This window comes from Crinia signifera, chromosome 5 (genome assembly GCF_055691185.1).
Source record: "Crinia signifera chromosome 5, ASM5569118v1, whole genome shotgun sequence".
NCBI classification, from domain to species: Eukaryota; Metazoa; Chordata; class Amphibia; order Anura; family Myobatrachidae; genus Crinia; species Crinia signifera.
Genome location: NC_139221.1, coordinates 221010691 through 221029024, shown reverse-complemented (window position 1 = coordinate 221029024; position 18334 = coordinate 221010691). Strand labels below are relative to the sequence as shown.

The following is an 18334-nucleotide window of genomic DNA, read 5'->3' as shown; positions in this document are numbered from 1 at the left end:
TGGAGCTAATTATAGCACTTGTGATTCTGTGTGGAGACCTGCAAAACATGCACTGTTGGGGGTACTTGAGGACCACTGCACTAGACGATATTTTGTACAATTTGTCATTCAGCAACAAATCATAACGATAAATCAACAACATCATGCAATGTGTATGCACCATTTACATTTACTACAGTATATATTGGTAATTTGTAAGATTACACAGTGTGTATGCACGATTATCTTTTGTCCTGGAGTTCAAGCAATCTTTGCCTATCGTCTAGCGTGCACCCAGCTTTACAGTTCAGATTTTATTATTAATAATAATAATAATAATATTTTATTTATATAGCGCTCTTTTGGTGCAGTTCTTTTGCTGGAAGACCAAGGTAGAGGGCATTGCAGTAATCCAAACGAGATGATACAAATACATGTATGACATTTGTCAGATCTTCAGAGTTTATTAAGTGTTTGATTCCTCAGATGAAAATATGAGGATTTGATTGTGGCTGATATCTAATGTTTAACCACTTGAGTGGTATGCCCGGAAATTTTCCGAGCTCAGCTGCGCTGCCGCAGGGGTCTGTCCTGGAAAATTTCTGGGCATACCACTATGTAGTAGGTGCACGCCAGTGGTGACTCCAGAGGAGAACCACTGATGCACCACCTCTACAATCACCCCTGTCAGCCCCACCCCCTCCACTCCGGCAATCGTACGCCGGAGCTCCCCTGATGCTTCCCCAGCCGCCAATCACCATACAGCAGTGACGTAGGCATCAGGTTCGGGAATGTTTGGGGCAGCTCAGGGGGACTCAGGAGCGCTGAAGAGTTCAGGCGCCCGAGTCCTCCCGAGCCACCGCGAACATCCCCAAGCCTGCCACCTACATCACTGCTGACTGTGGCTGGCGGCTGGGGCAGCAGCGGCAGGGAAGCTCCGCCGTACAAACACCAGAGCAGAGGTGAGGGGCTTCCTGCATCCTGTGGTGGGTTTTGCTGGGGCAGGACAAACCTGCCCTTGTAGGTTTATCCTGCCCCAGCAAAACCCACATGAGGATTTTCTCTGTCTTGTGTTTTTGAGGTTCTCTGGATCCAATATACATTTCGATAAAGGAAAGAATAACACGATAAGAAAGTGAGCTTCAGACTACTGTAAATCTCTGAATATTATTTTACCCCAGCTAGGGTGTGCGGGTTCCAACCCTCTTATTTTCCGATTATTCATTAGCTGGTGGGGATACTGTGGGCACACAGCTGCAATTCTCCTTTTTTTTTTGAAGATCAGCATTTTCACATTCTCTGTTTAATTTTTACTACAGATGCTGACTGCTGCATTAGCAATTTAATTATGTTGTACTGCACAGCCAATTCCCTGGGGATGCATCTGCAGCTGTTTTACTGTCTCAGCGGCGCAGCCTGCTTACTACCTTATGTAAATGCAATGCAATGCCAGCCTATGCAGAATATCCATGCCTCTGCATGTGGATGGCAATGCAGGGCAAAAGGATTGTCACATCTCACATGTTGGCATGCTACAAATGAGCACGGAATTTGGACTACACACTCACAATACAATCACAACACTCCAGGAAAACAGATCAGTCCTATGTGATTAAATAATATTCACCATTCATAGTATTCAAATAATATTCACAACACAGAAATGTCTTGAAAAAGAATAACCCATCGCAATCCATCATCTTGTGGCTCATGTCTGTCATATGGTACATGAATAGTTTCCAGATACTGAGGGGTAAATTTACCAGATGGATTTCTATTGAAGATAGCAACCAATCAGATTCTATATATTGTCTTCTAGAAGGCACTAAATAAATAAGAACTAGAATCTGATTGGTTGCTATGGGTAACATTCCCTCTTCGGTAGAACTCCCATTTTAGTACAGTTACCCCCACTATGTCTGAGGATTGTATCTTCTCCGAAGGGCTTTATTGTAGGTGAATGTACTGGGGCAGCCGACAGGTAGAAGGCTGACATGTGTGGTGGTTATTTCTCATCTTCCTGATCATAATTATCCGCATCTAGTGAAAGAAACAAAGTGTAAGTAAGTGTTTCATATGTTTCGCTAAAACATTGTTTAGTCCTTTGTATGTTTTTACTTGGCTTATTACATTGTTCTTACCATACATCCTATAACGATACTTGTATTTTGATCATATTTAGTTCTACTTTGAAGGAATCTAAGAATTGGTGCCTAGCTTCTGCCAACATTTCTGACTTGCTTTTTTGTGTGTTGGAGAAGAAGAAAGAGGGAGACCTAGCACAATTGGCAGGATGTAATTCCTCTGAGTTCGGCGGCTGTGCGGGATGCTAGCCTGAAATGGAACCTTTTTTTAAAGGAACAATCACCTAAAAGGTAAAACAATGCCTCGAAAGTGATTGCCCTTTAAAAAAAACATCCGAGTCCGTCCAGCATCCCGCACAGCTGCTGAGTTCAGATGGCATTACATCCCGCCACACATCTTATACTGTTTAGATTATATACAGCACTGCACAATATTTTTGCTATAAGATCATATTATTATAGCAATTACTGTTTTATGTAGGACTGTAGTATGAAGGGCCCATCTGGAAAATACTCCAGTAAGGTACAAGCTTAGAACCTTTACTAACCATTAGTAAGTGCATGGTCTGGACCATGGGTCCTCAAACTGCGGCCCTCCAGATGTGGTGAAACTACAATTCCCAGCATGCCTTGCCACAGTTTTAACACTCCCTTATAGGAAAACTGTGGCAAGGCATGCTGGGTTTTGTAGTTTCACCACATCTGGAGGGCCGCAGTTTGAGGACCCATGGTCTGGACCCTTTGATAATTATATATAGATAATATTTATTTATTTATTTACAGTTTCTTATATAGCGCAGCATATTCCGTTGGGTACTTGTGTATTATCACGGCGCCCCCGATATTGGTCGCGCAATGTTTTGATCGCATCGCATGCCATGCACCCGATGGCATGCGATGCGACACAATTTTAGCCCCTATTCGATAAAAAATCGTATAAGCACCCTAATGGGTGCTTTTAAGCACCCTAATGGGTGCTTGCAATGTTAAATGCACCTCCACGCCACCCCCCACTATAAACGTGAACCCGAAGCGTGGCGAGCGCAGCGAGCCCACGAGGGGCGGCGGTACACGTCCTACGACCTTTTCATACCCCCACTATCCACGTCGGCGTGGAGTTGATTTTATAAAGTGTGGCGAGCCCGAAGCGTGGCGAGGGGATGCGGATACCTTCACAGGTAAACGCGTCCCCTCGCGGGCTTCACAGGTATCCGCATCCGCTCGCCACGCTTCGGGCTCGGTGGCTCGCTGCGCTCGCCACACTTTATAAAATCAAGTCCACGCCGACGTGGATAGTGGGGGTATGAAAAGGTTGTAGGACGCATACTGCCGTCGCTCGCCATGCTTCGGGTTCACGTTTATAGTGGGGGGTGGCATGGGGTGCATTTAAGATTGTAAGCACCCAGTAGGATGCATTTAAGATTGTTAGCACCCATTAGGGTGCTTATACAATTTTTAATCACATCGCATAGTATGGCATTGTATGCCATATACAATGTCATACAATTTTAAAATTGTATGACATTGTACAACATCGCGCGATATCGCGTCGCATCGCATACCATCGTATGCCTTTTGGTATGCGATGCGATGGGCGCCGTGATAATATACAAGTACCTTCCGTTGCGCTTTACAATTGAAACAACAGTGAGTAAACAAACTGGGTAGATACAAACCGACATGGAGGTAGGAGGGCCCTGCTTGCAAGCTTGCAATCTATAGGATTACAATGTATAATAGGGCTAGTGCATGGATGATAATGTACCAGATTAATAACAGCTGTGCTCTGTAGAAAATACACTATAGTCGTGTGCAGTAAAATGTAATTTATGCATGATGTATAATACAATTGCACAACCTGCTTCATGCAGGAAGAGGTGGGACCCCAGGCCCAAGGGTTTCACCTGTACATCTGTGGAACAGTCCCAAACAGCGGCGGATTGGCCTGCCAGGAAACCGGGCTGTTTCCCGGTGGGCCGGCATATTTTAGAGTAGAAGCGGCCGCCCACCCTTCCTAACAGGGCCGCCGCGGCATCTCAGTGCTTGGCCGCGGCACTGTGCCCTGTGACAAAAAAAGGTGGTTTAGAGATCTCTGCGCTGCTTATCCTCTCAATTGGTGATGGTCAGAATTTTTGACTCAAATAAAGGTTTTTTTTCCTCACGTTTTCACCCAAGATGTTATTTCTTCAGTGTAAGCCGAATCTCCACATATGGGGCAGGAAAGAGAAACAGCAAAAGAACAGACCGTCAGACACACTCCTTTAAGTAAAAAGGCAATGGAATAAATTCCAAAAAAAGGGGGGGATCCCAAAATCCCAAAGTAGATGGCTTACACGTGCTTACAAGTATAGCGTGTGTGACAATCCTATCTGGGTATCTTTAAGGGACCACCAATTAGTGCTCACAACGATATTAGCTTACATGTGCTTACATGCAAGATGTTTAGGATACACATATAAAGGTATCTTTTGCTGACTTTCTGTAGGACCACCAGTTATAGTGCTTATAATAGATATTAGCTTACATGTGCTTACATGCAAGATGCTTAGGGTACACACAAAAAGGTATCTTTTGCTGACTTCAAAACAACAATGCTCACACTGTCTTACGTATTGGGAAGCAATGCCAATCATACAAAGGTATCTTTCTCTTTGTTCAGGACAGGTGTGATGTCATATGCAACAAAGACAACATCTCCTCGTGGTGCAGATATGATTAAAAGACATAGGCTTTATTTAACATAAAAGTTAAAATGACAGGCCAAGCCTCGTACCGTAGGTCAGGGATATGACAGCAGGGAAATGAATGAATTTTCTTTGTTGCATATGACATCACACCTGTCCTGAACAAAGAGAAAGATACCTTTGTATGATTGGCGTTGCTTCCCAATACGTAAGACAGTGTGAGCATTGTTGTTTTGAAGTCAGCAAAAGATACCTTTTTGTGTGTACCCTAAGCATCTTGCATGTAAGCACATGTAAGCTAATATCTATTATAAGCACTATAACTGGTGGTCCTACAGAAAGTCAGCAAAAGATACCTTTATATGTGTATCCTAAACATCTTGCATGTAAGCACATGTAAGCTAATATCGTTGTGAGCACTAATTGGTGGTCCCTTAAAGATACCCAGATAGGATTGTCACACACGCTATACTTGTAAGCACGTGTAAGCCATCTACTTTGGGATTTTGGGATCCCCCCCTTTTTTTGGAATTTATTCCATTGCCTTTTTACTTAAAGGAGTGTGTCTGACGGTCTGTTCTTTTGCTGTTTCTCTTTCCTGCCCCATATGTGGAGATTCGGCTTACACTGAAGAAATAACATCTTGGGTGAAAACGTGAGGAAAAAAAACCTTTATTTGAGTCAAAAATTCTGACCATCACCAATTGAGAGGATAAGCAGCGCAGAGATCTCTAAACCACCTTTTTTTGTCACATGTACTTGTTTGTTTTAGCAGGTTGTAGTTGCTAAAATTAGAGATTCGTGCAGCCGCTTTGAGGTGAAGCGCCGGTTGTTTTGTAAATTTTTCCTGTGCGGCACTGTGCCCTATTTGAAGAAGGCCCCAAAGTTAAAATGGCCACCGGAGGGCTGGTACGCATGCGCAGGCGCACACAGCTGCTCCTGCGGTCCTGAGAAAGGATGGCTGCCGCCTGCCTGCACTGCCCACGTGAGGATCATAGCAGCAGCAGCGTGCAGGACTGGGCTGGATCCGATGGGCGGCGGCAGGAGCAGGGCAGGGCAGCACAGCAGGCTGCAGCACTTCTGTTGAAACAGCACAGCAGCCGGTGATGGTGATGGTCTTGGGTAATTAAACATGGATAATGGCATTGGCACAATTAATAATTTGTGGCCTCAGTAAAATATATATATATATGCCCCCCTCCCTACCTGAATCCTCCACCACCCCACATCCTATGCCACTCTACGTGCGACTCCCCTCTGTCACCCCACATCCTACGCCACCCAGCCTCCCCCTCCATTTATCCTCTGCCACCATGCAACCTACGCCACTCTGCATCTCCCCTCCCTGTATCCTCCACCACTTTGCGACTCCCCTCCCTGCATCCTCTGCCACTCTGCGTTCCCCCTCCTACCCTGCATTCTGTGCCACCATGCCCCCCCACACTCTTTCTACTCCTCTCTTCTGCTCTGCTTCCCATGCGCCTCTTCAGTATGCAGTAAATGGTAACACTAACTCCACCGAGGTCAGTACCGCCCATGACTGCCTACCTCATACCTGCATGTTTACACTTACCACACTACTTATGTAGTAATGGAAGAAATATGGGGTGAGATTTAATGGGATGAGAGATTCAGAATGTGAGAGATTTGGTAAGAAATCTCCAGTTTTTTAAAGCGGCAATCATTTACACTGCAAAATCAAACTGGTATTGTAGTGTAAATGATTGCCACTTTAAAAAAAAATGGAGATTTCTTACCAAATCTCTCACTTTCTGAATCTCTCATCCTATTACATTTCCCCCATCATTTGGATACCTGCATTTGGATGGCACCAAGGTACCTGAAGGGTCAGAGGCGGAACTACCATTGGTGCAGCAGGTGCATTGCACCAGGGCCCCTGAAGACTAAGGGGCCCACTTCTGCCACCCACTGCTGTGTGGCATATTGTGAACTTGGGTTGGAGTGGAATAGGAGGGCCCAAAAATGTAGTTTTGCACCTGGGCCAACCACTCGTAAGTTCCGACTCTGTGAAGGGTAGTGTGGTAGTGTATTGAACATGTTAAGATTAAAATAATTTCAATAACTGAAAATTGTTTTAAGAATACACATTATTTTTCAAAAATATATATGTTTTGTATCTATGGTTTTTGATTTTAGTTTACATTTTTGTTCTATGTGTTTGTGTATATGAATGTTTTGTATGTTTGGGCTGCTTCCAGTTTCTAGTGATGGAGCAGATCAATGGAAAGCAGGCTTTTTTCCTTACTTAAGAAGAGTTGGGTTCTTTTATTATTTGTACCATGCGAGAAGAGCATGTGAGCTCTGAAAACTTGGTTTAATGCCTTTTTCATTGATACAAATTTAAGTCCCGGTGCTGGAATCATACCAGAAATAAGCTGATTCTAGCATTAACATAAATTTGGTAATGTAACTATAGCAATATACACTAACGCTAATATTTATTCTTTATTGGTGTTTTAAATTGTTCTTTTTTATGCCAAGTGAAGCATTCATTATTTTATGGCTACATGCATGATGCCACATTATTAAATAATACTTGCCCTGTCATTAAAAAAAGTAAACACAAATAAATAAAGAAATAAATAATTAATTAATATTAGTGTTACCATATTTAGCTGTAGTATTATTTGCCATTGGTGCTAATGCTAGTATCAGCCATCTCTGGTACAAGAAGATATTTAGTAATAAAACCTTTAGTGCCATTACAATTTTCATATTATGGGGATTTTTTTGCAGTGTTATAACTGTATTCAATACGGGAGACTATTTGGACACCAAGCAGATGTCGTACAACATTTTTACAAACTGTCTGAGCTTTAGGGAGGAATTCAATTAGCCTAAAAAGGTTTTCACAAGTGAAAAAAAAGAGGTAGCCTCAGTCTTTAACTTCTTTAGGGATATTTGAACATTTGTGTACTTTTACTTTGATTTAAAGATAATGTTATTTTTAATTGCAAAGCTTTTTGAAGTTTGAATATATATATTTGGAATCGAATCGATCAATATCATCAATATTTAAAATCTATTTACAGACAACACATTTAAATTGGGAAACTTCACAAACATTTGCAACAGTAAAGTTGTGTATTGTTTTCAACATAATATAAGTAAACATTTGTGTAATAAAAACAGGTACATACTCTATATATGAAATATGGCACCCCTTGTGGCGATCTTGTAATTAGATCTACAAAGCCTTATGCATTATCTTGTCACAGGAGCATAAATCAAAAGTCTGTAAATTTTTAAATATTTATTAAAAAAGTGTATTTTTCTAAAAAGTATTGATAGCGATATTCCAGACAGTGTTGTTTTATTCTTTCTTGTATTTATACAAGTAGAATTGGCAAACGGAACAACCAACATAAGGGGTTCTTCTGTTTGCCAGTTCTACATGTATAAATACCAGAAATAATAAAACAACACTGTCTGGAATTACGCTATTAATACTTTTTTTAAAAAGAGACTTTTTAATAAATATATGAAAATTTACGGAATTTTGATTTATTCTTCTGTGACAAGATAATGCAGAAGGCTTTGTAGATTTAATTACAAGATATCCACAAGGGGTGCCATCCTACAATTGTATTTCATGTTTCTTTCATCTCCTATCCAACAGGGGATTTTGTAGGTGAGGCAGCCCAATACAGACCTAATCGTATAAAAAAAAAACAGCGCGAAACAAGGGTTTGTTCTTTTTATAACATACTCTATGTTTAGGAATTGTGATTATGTTCTTTTAACAGGTTTGTTGTATTGTGTCAATTAAATTTAACATAAATAATAAATGTACACATTTTTCATGGTTATTTTTGTGTCACTGTATACACTACTATATTTATGTTTTTTTGTCCAAGTCTTCATACAGTCAGCTTACTGAGTGTGGGACTGTGACAGATCTGTGTGTGATTAAATACAATAGTGGCTGCTAGTGGCTGTGACTGGCCCTACGAAAAGTGGCAAAGTCAATCAAACCTAGCAATGTTCTCTTTTGCCTACCAGCAGCCTGGAGAGGGGCGGGGACAATACATATTTTCTGCAACCACATGAACAGACAATGTGTCAATTCTATGGTGGTATAATAATGTTGCTCATACAGATGTGTCCACTAATGTTGTTCCTGGTGGTGCCGCACACTAATTTTCATGCCTGCACCAACTGGGGTAGCCCCTTTTTTCTTGGCATAGATGCTACAGCATGCCACAGCACAAGCAAATATATAAAAGGAACACATTTGAAAGATTCTATATATGCAGGGAAAGAACCACAAGATGTTGTCTCCAGATGGGACAGAAAACAAAAGGTGTGCATGGTGCGAATGGTGCTGCAATGTGAAGTACTGTCGGGCATATGCATATAAATTATCATGCTGTACTGTGCTGCATGCCAAGATATAAAAGGACACATCTGTATGCACAAAATAAAAAGTTGAAGGGGGTGGGGGGAGTAGATATATTCCATATGATAGTAATGATTCCATAGTAAACACATGGATCCTTTTCAAATATTGGGGCAGATGTATTAAGCCTGGTGAAGCGATAAAGTGGAGATAAAGTGGAGGGTGATAATGCACCAGCCAGTCAACTCCTAACTGTTATTTTCCAAACATAGGGCCTTATTCTGGTCAGTGCGGCCGGAGCCGAATATGCGGCCAGGACCGTGCGTCCTAAACCCCGCCTTTCGTAGGGATCGCTCACTCCGTCCGAATGCGGTAATCCGCTGACCGCACGGAGCACAAATAAATTTCTTACAGATACACCTCCTCCATCTCTTGGAACCTCCCCCATCATTCGATGGTCGCAGAACATCGAATGCAGGACCGAGTGTTCCGCCAGCTCCCGCAACCTCAGACCACACAGGCATTTCTCCGTGCAAAAGCAGGGATCTGGGCGGGCAGCTGACATCCGGCAATGTCATATGTCCGCCCCCTACACGTGCGTCACGGCCGCATTACCATACGTACGCCCAGCGTTTTCATGGGAACGCCCATGAAACGCGGGGCGTATGCATATGGTAATGAGCCCAAACAGCCCTTCACGCCCCTCTCCACCCCCTGTTCGTAGTGTACACATTTCATGCGGAATTTGGCCGTGCATTCCGCTCGCACATGCGCAGAGACGCCTATGCACATGCGCAGACACAAAACATCGGCGGCACGAACGCACGCGGACATTACCGCACCAACCAGAATAAGGGCCATAATGATTGGCTTATGCGTCATCTCTACTTTATCTCTTCACTTGGCTTAATATATTTGCCCCATGGTGAAAAAACAAACATGAGTTTATTAGGATTCAAAGCGGGAATTTCTGCAACATTAATTAAAATGGGCAAATACACCAAATAAAAAGTGAAGGCTTTCTATCTATAATTTGAAAACATCCCGAAGAAAGCAAAATGCTGGAAGATTGTTGTACCTTAAATAAGATTGGATGGGATTATACATTATCCCCCAAACAATTGATCTCAAAAATCCTCCATGATGCCACGACAAAAACTGTACCAGATGCATTTTGTGAAAAATGCAAAGATTTCGGGAGTCTAGAATGTTTTGAATCCTTTCAGACATAACAGCCACCAAAAATTAACATACATATTTGGCTAATTCATTTTTCTGGCTTTTCACCGGTTATATCATAAAAAAAACTATTTCTTAACTTGACTTTTATTTACAATCACTACGACGAAGATGGGGCAGGCGGATGATTTCCTGTGACGTCAGCTTCCCACTCCTGGCAGGCATCGGACTGCCCGCGTACCCATGGGAATGCCCAGCATTTTCATGGGGACGCCCATAAAATGCTGGGCATTTTCTTGGTCCAGCGCCATCACTGCCCCCCCGGTCCTCCCTCCCCGCAACTAACGGCCTGGTCAGTGTGTAACTCGCCGAAGCCATTCGTTGCAGGGTTCTGCTCATGCATCAAAATACATTCTTAAGCACAGACCCCCAAACAGCGGAACGGGGCCAAATTCGCCACATTCCGAGTAAACAAGAATCAGGGCCATTATGTAGTAAAGATTACTACTACATTACATTATCTGGTAACACATGTCCCAGTTCTACCAGGTAACTGACCATGTATTAAACTAACAATTTTTTACAGGTAGTGGGGCTCACTGGGGATTCCTCCTGTACCCTTGTGGGCCAGTTCTGCCCGTGGATATGCAATTGCACTCCCTTTTTTGCCCAACAGCCATGTTACTCTGCCAAGGCTAATTGAATGCCTCTCTTAAACTTTTCTATTTTTCTTTGGGCTGCAAAACAGTGTAAATAAAGCAAAATATACTTTTCTCTAAAGCCGAATTTACAGTACTATTTAAACTAGCCAAGTTTTGTAGCATTTATTTATAATGTATTTTCAAAAGTTCTGTACAATTTTGAAGCCTTAAAGCCAAAGTCAATAAGCCATGTATCTAGACAATATACAATAAATCACTCTTTTTAATAAAATTATCAACAATTTCCTTTAGCATCAAAATTAATACAATATAACATACAGTTTCTAAATTGCCATCAGCATTGTTTTATTTGCCCATATGTTTCTAACCAGACACAATATATAGTTTGTCTATGTGGATAGGCTCTGCAGGCCAAGTACAGTATAAGTAAAGTGTTATTACTGTATAACAAACACATAAAAAATGTATTTGCATATATATATCACCCCAATTAAAAATAAGCACGTTTGTCATCTGATAATTCCAATAATTTTAAATAGTTTTTGTGTATCTTAATCTGTAAATCTATTGTGTGTTGAATTTGAAAAATAACATCAACTATAAACAGAATAAATCCGTAGTGTGGCAGACAAAAAATGTAAACAAGTGAAAGAAGGATTGTGTAATGTGCAACCGGCAGCTGCTTAGATACAGTAGCTGTTAGACAAGCCATAGAAGTAGAGGGATGAGCACGTAAATATCTAAATGGAGATCAGAAAGGCGACACTTACAAACACGTTAACTTCACTTTATTCAATTGATAGAGCAATTGCTCTAGCTGTGCTGTGTCATTAATGTGTATAGAAATATTTATGCAGTTTGGTTGGGAAACGTTGTTTTGCCAGTGGAAGATTTAAAGCCCCTTAAAAAGCCGCTGCGAGCACTTTGTTCATTATAATTGAGATGTATGTTATAACTGCAAACAGAAAAGTGCAAAAAGTAACTGTGATAAAAATGTGATATGATACTGCAGCTACATTATGAACATAGGTATATGGGATTTGTGTAGGTATATATATATATATATATATATATTATAAGGGCACGGTAGTGCCCTTATATTAAGGCTGAATCCAACGAACGGATTTTTCCCATAGGGAACTTTTCGGATGGGGGCATGGCGTTTGAGGGAATGCACCTCAAAAGTGACTGGGCGTACTGAGCTGAAATTTGGCATATACGCGTAGAATCGTCAAGCGGTGCTGCGTGCCAAATTTCAGGGCGAAATATAAAAAAATGACCAATTGGGAGCGATCTAAACTTCCAACTGTCAGTTTTTTTCTGACACTCGCGAAATGACAACTTGTCACCCATGTTAGTCTATGAGGTTTTTTTTGGGAAGGCATAACTCGGGGTAGAGGAACAATTGAGACTTGGGGTTTGTTTTATTAGGTAGATATTGTCCCAGTGGAGTGCCTTTTGGGGTTGAGGATTTTCAGATAGGTGCAGTTTTTTTATAATTTAGTGAAACATGCCCCATTATAAACATAGGAGAGCTCAACTTGTTGCGCAGCCGCACAAGTCATCAGCTGGGGGAGTAGACAGAGTGGCTTCACTTGGGTGTACCAAGATGGCCGACTCCTGCTCGCAAACTGAAATTCTCCTCTGTAAGTGGAATTAGCAGTGTTTATGTTATAAATGTGGGTGGGTGTGGGGATGGGGATGGGTACTGAGTGGTTATTAGCCCTGACATTGCTTTAATTACAGTGTTTAAGGTCCGTGCTACCGCTGTGTCAGGTGGCTGTAACTAAGCTGACGTCATTTAATTTATTCACTGCACTGCCGGGAAATTCAAAACAGATGAGTCTCTGTGCCCGCTGGTGGGAGCTTGCGATGCGGCTCCGCTGCCCCAGCCAGGTGTCATCCCTCCTGCTCTGGCTGCCCTGTTCCCTCTCCTCCCCGCTGCATGGGGAGCGCCTGGGCAGCCTGCACGAAGACGCACGCCACCATTGTTAACAGTATGTATTGTAGAAACAAGTGTGCAGCAGCCGCTGCTGCATCCTTCCCCCTTTGACCACGAGCTCACCCGCCACCATTGCTGACACTTACAGTATATAATATTGTAGAAAGAAGTGTGCAGCAGCTGCTGCTGCCTCCAGTAACACACCCGCCCTCTCCCCCACCACTTACTCACGTAAAGACTACTGTATGTAGCGCTACTATGGATGGTCTGTGCAGCCGAGCTTGGACGTGTAGATTGTGCAGGAGCTGGCCTGGCAGAGAGACTCCGGATCTTCCCCAGCGCGGCAGAGACACGGAGTCTCTCTGCCAGCTCCTGCACACTCTACACGTCCAAGCTCGGCAGTGGTGGGGGAGAGGGCGGGTGTGTTACTGAAGGCAGCAGCAGCAGCTGCACACTTGTTTCTACAATATAATATACAATGGGGGCGGGTGAGCTCGTGGTCAAAGGGGGAAGGATGCAGCAGCGGCTGCTGGCTTAATGCAAGGTACACAATGTGAGCGGCTGCTGGCTTGTTAATAGTAGAATATACTGTCTGCAAGGGTCCTCTGTATGTACACTCTACGTGTCCAGTCACCCTGCAGCAACAATCAGGCTGACAGGACAGGGAGAGACTGAGAGTGTATATACAGAGAACACTCGCAGGCAGAGTATATTCTAGTATTAACAAGCCAGCAGCTGCTGCTGTCTCCTCTCCAGCAGGGTAGATGCTGCATTTTAGGAGTAGAGATGGCTAGTGAAAGGAGGACATCTGATGACATCACACCCACGTGACCAGCTGTCATCAATGGGAGGAGTAAACTGAGTTCCTTCCATTCTTCGTTTACTACTGCAAGCAGAACAGGAGCATGTTGTAGACTGTGTGTGGTGCTCCCGAGTATAAGGTACACATACACCCAGCGGCACACCTTCCCCTCGCCCACACACTGTTCACTCCTGCACACACACTGCCCCCCCTGCACATAATTCCCCCAAACTGCCCCCCCTGCACATAATGCCCCCCCTGCACATAATGCTCCAACACTGCCCACCTGCACATAATGCCCCCACACTGCCCCCCCTGCACATAATGCTCCCACACTGTCCCTCCCACTGCACATAATACCCCCACATTGTCCCTATTGCATATACTGCCCCAACACTGCCCATACTGTCCCCTACACATAATACCCCCACACTGCACAACCTGCCCCCCCTGCACTTAGAGCTCTGTTCACTCCACTGTTCACACCTGTACACACTGCCCCCCCCCCCCCTCACATAATACCCCCAAACTGCCCCCCGGCACATAATACCGTTTGTACGCTGCCCCCCCCCCCCAGTGCCCCGTGTGTGTATGCTGCACCCCCCAGTGCCCCTGTGTGTAAGCTTCCCCCCCCAGTGCCCCCCGTGTGTGTACGCTTCCCCCCCAGTGCCCCCCGTGTGTGTACGCTGCCCCCCCAGTGCCCCCCGTGTGTGTGTACGCTGCCCCCCCCCAGTGCCCCCCGTGTGTGTGTACGCTGCCCCCCCCAGTGCCCCCCGTGTGTGTACGCCGTCCCCGCCCTAGTGCCCCCCGTGTGTGTACGCCGTCCCCGCCCCAGTGCCCCCTGTGTGTGTACGCTGTCCCCGCCCCAGTGCCCCCCGTGTGTGTGCGCTGTCCCCGACCCAGTGCCCCTGTGTGTACGCTGTCGCCCCCGTGTGTACGCTGTCGCCCCCCGCTGTCGCCCCCGTGCCTCTCATGTGTACGCTGGACCCCCGTGTGTACGCTGTCCCTCACCAGTGCCCCCGTGTGCACGCTGTGCCCCCTGTGTGTACGCTGTACCCGTGCCCTCCGTGTGTACGCTGTCCCCCCCCTTGCCCCCGTGTGTACGCTGTTTCACCCCCCCAGTGCCCTCCGTGTGTACGCTGCCCACCCCAGTGCCCTCCGTGTGTACGCTGCCCACCCCAGTGCCCTCCGTGTGTACGCTGCCCACCCCAGTGCCCTCCGTGTGTACGCTGCCCACCCCAGTGCCCTCCGTGTGTACGCTGCCCACCCCAGTGCCCTCCGTGTGTACGCTGCCCACCCCAGTGCCCTCCGTGTGTACGCTGCCCACCCCAGTGCCCTCCGTGTGTACGCTGCCCACCCCAGTGCCCTCCGTGTGTACGCTGTCGCCCTCCGTGTGTACGCTGTCGCCCCCCGTGTGTACGCTGTCGCCCCCCGTGTGTACGCTGTCGCCCCCCCGTGTGTACGCTGTCGCCCCCGTGTGTAGGCCGTCGCCCCCCCAGTGCCCCCGTGTGTGTACGCTGTCCCCCACCAGTGCCCCCGTGTGTGTATGCTGTCCCCCACCAGTGCCCCCGTGTGTGTACGCTGTCCCCCCATGTGTGTACGCTGTCCCCCCCCCCAGTGCTCCCGTGTGTGTGCGCTGTGCCCCCGTGTGCTGTGTGCACTGTCCCCCACCAGTGCCCCCGTGTGTGTACGCTGTCCCCCACCAGTGCCCCGTGTGTGTACGCTGTCCCCCCCAGTGCCCCCGTGTGTGTGTGCTGTGCCCCCCCAGTGCTCCCGTGTGTGTGCGCTGTGCCCCCCCCAGTGCCCCGTGTGTGTACGCTGTTTGCCCCCCATGTGTGTACGCTCCCCCCCAGTGCCCCCCGTGTGTGTACGCTGTCCCCCCAGTGCCCCTGTGTGTGTACGCTGTGCCCCCCCCCCCCCAGTGCCCCGCGTTTTTACGCTGTTTGCCCCCCATGTGTGTACGCTCCCAGTGCCCCCCCCCCGTGTGTACGCTGTCCCCCCTGCTATCCTACATTCCCTACCATCCAGCCAGGGGACATGGCCGCCCGCCAGCTAGCAGCTCCTATCCCCGGCATGCTACATCCCCGGCCGCCCGCCCACAGCTCCTAAAGCTAAGCCCTTTATTATTGTTGTTGTCATTATTATTATTATTATTATTATTATTATTATATCTCCTGCCCAGACTCTGTCCTCCCCATGCTGCCGCCGGGACTCGTCGGGACCAGGTTCAGGCGCTTCCACAGCCTGCGGCCTAACAGTCTGTTGAAGCCCCAGCCTTAAGTTGCCTCCACCACCCGGAAGACAGAAAGCAGCCACCCGGGCCATCAGAGGAGCAGCTGCACCCAGGTAAATTCGTCCCTCCACTGTCCCTGTGTGTACCATGTCCCCCATCCCCACTATCCCTGTGTGTACCCTGTCCCTCACACCACTATCCATGTGCATACCCTGTCCCCCCTCTGTCCTGTATGTACGCTGTCCTCCCCGCAGTGCCCGCCGGGTGTACGCTGTCCCCCCCATTGTCCGCCGTGTGTACGCTGCCCCCCCCATGTGTACACTGCCCCCCCTGTACTGCAGCTGCACCCAGGTAAATCCTTCCACACACTGTCCCTGTGTGTACCCTGTCCCCCACCCCACTATACCCGTGTGTACCCTGTGCCCCCGTGTGTTCGCTGCCCCCCCAGTGCCCCCCGTTTGTGCATTGTCGCCCCCAGTGCCCCCGTGTGTACGCTGCCCCCCCAGTACCCCCGTGTTTACACTGTGTCCCCCCCAGTGCCCCCTGTGTGTACGCTGCCCCCCGTGTGTACGCTGTTTCCCCCCCCCCCCAGTGCCCCCCGTGTGTATGCTGTCCCCCCCCAGTGCCCCCCGTGTGTATGCTGTCCCCCCCCCTAGTTGCCCCCCATGTGTATGCTGCCCCCCCAGTGCCCCCCGTGTGTACGCTGTCACTCCACAGTGCCCACGTGTTTGCGCTGTGCCCCCCGTGTGTACGCGTCCCCCCCCAGTGCCCCCCATGTGTACGCTGCAGCCCCCGTGTGTACGCTGTCCCCCCCAGTGCCCCCCGTGTGTATGCTGTGCCCCCCGTGTGTACGCTGCCCCCCCCCCCAGGGCCTCTCATGTGTACGCTGGGCCCCCCGTGTGTACGCTGTCCCTCACCAGTGCCTCTCATGTGTACGCTGGGCCCCCCGTGTGTACGCTGTCCCTCACCAGTGCCCCCGTGTGCACGCTGTGCCCCCTGTGTGTACGCTGTCAACGTGCCCTCCGTGTGTACGCTGTCTCCCCCCCCTTGCCCCCCATGTGTACGCTGTTTCCCCCCCCCAGTGCCCTCCGTGTGTACGCTGCCCACCCCAGTGCCCCCCGTGTGTACGCTGCCCCCCGTGTGTACGCTGCCCCCGCGCATACGCTGTCCCCCCATGTGTACGGTGTGCCCCCCGTGTGTGTACGCTGTCCCCCCAGTGCCCCTGTGTGTGTACGCTGTGCCCCCCCCCAGTGCCCCGCGTTTTTACGCTGTTTGCCCCCCATGTGTGTACGCTCCCAGTGCCCCCCCCCCCCCCCCCCGTGTGTACGCTGTCCCCCCTGCTATTTACCTGGGTTCCCTACCATCCAGCCAGGGGACATGGCCGCCCGCCAGCCAGCAGCTCCTATCCCCGGCATGCTACATCCCTGGCCGCCCGCCCACAGCTCCTAAAGCTAAGCCCTTTATTATTGTTGTTGTCATTATTATTATTATTATTATTATTATTATTATTATATCTCCTGCCCAGACTCTGTCCTCCCCATGCTGCCGCCGGGACTCGTCGGGACCAGGTTCAGGCGCTTCCACAGCCTGCGGCCTAACAGTCTGTTGAAGCCCCAGCCTTAAGTTGCCTCCGCCACCCGGAAGACAGAAAGCAGCCACCCGGGCCATCAGAGGAGCAGCTGCACCCAGGTAAATTCGTCCCTCCACTGTCCCTGTGTGTACCATGTCCCCCATCCCCACTATCCCTGTGTGTACCCTGTCCCTCACACCACTATCCATGTGCATACCCTGTCCCCCCACTGTCCTGTATGTACGCTGTCCTCCCCCCATTGTCCGCCGTGTGTACGCTGTCCCCCCCATTGTCCGCCGTGTGTACGCTGCCCCCCCCATGTGTACACTGCCCCCCCTGTACTGCAGCTGCACCCAGGTAAATCCTTCCCCCCACTGTCCCTGTGTGTACCCTGTCCCCCACCCCACTATACCCGTGTGTACCCTGTCCCCCCAGTGCCCCCGTGTGTTCGCTGCCCCCCCAGTGCCCCCCGTTTGTGCATTGTCCCCCCAGTGCCCCCGTGTGTTCGCTGCCCCCCCAGTACCCCCGTGTTTACACTGTGTCCCCCCCAGTGCCCCCTGTGTGTACGCTGCCCCCCGTGTGTACGCTGTTTCCCCCCCCCCAGTGCCCCCCATGTGTATGCTGTCCCCCCCAGTGCCCCCCGTGTGTATGCTGTCCCCCCCCCAGTGCCCCCCATGTGTATGCTGCCCCCCGTGTGTACGCTGTCACTCCACAGTGCCTACGTGTGTGCGCTGTGCCCCTCGTGTGTACGCGTCCCCCCCAGTGCCCCCCATGTGTACGCTGCAGCCCCCGTGTGTACGCTGTCCCCCCAGTGCCCCCCGTGTGTATGCTGTGCCCCC

At 48.2% G+C, this 18334-nt stretch overlaps 2 long non-coding RNA genes across 3 annotated transcripts in view; one reads left to right on the top strand and one right to left on the bottom strand.

Annotated features, from left to right (window-relative positions):
• Positions 1 to 1008: 1008 nt before the first annotated feature.
• Positions 1009 to 18334, bottom strand: part of LOC146080872 (uncharacterized) — a 58362-nt gene continuing 41036 nt past the window's right edge. For both annotated transcript variants that reach the window (XR_014475014.1, XR_014475013.1), the window contains one exon: positions 1009 to 2019. This is a non-coding gene — a long non-coding RNA (uncharacterized LOC146080872). The remainder of the gene's footprint in view (positions 2020 to 18334) is intronic.
• LOC146079649 (uncharacterized) lies at positions 13768 to 17986 on the top strand. Its single transcript, XR_014474671.1, has 3 exons — positions 13768 to 13831; positions 15875 to 16038; positions 17451 to 17986. It is a non-coding gene; the product is annotated as an uncharacterized LOC146079649 (long non-coding RNA).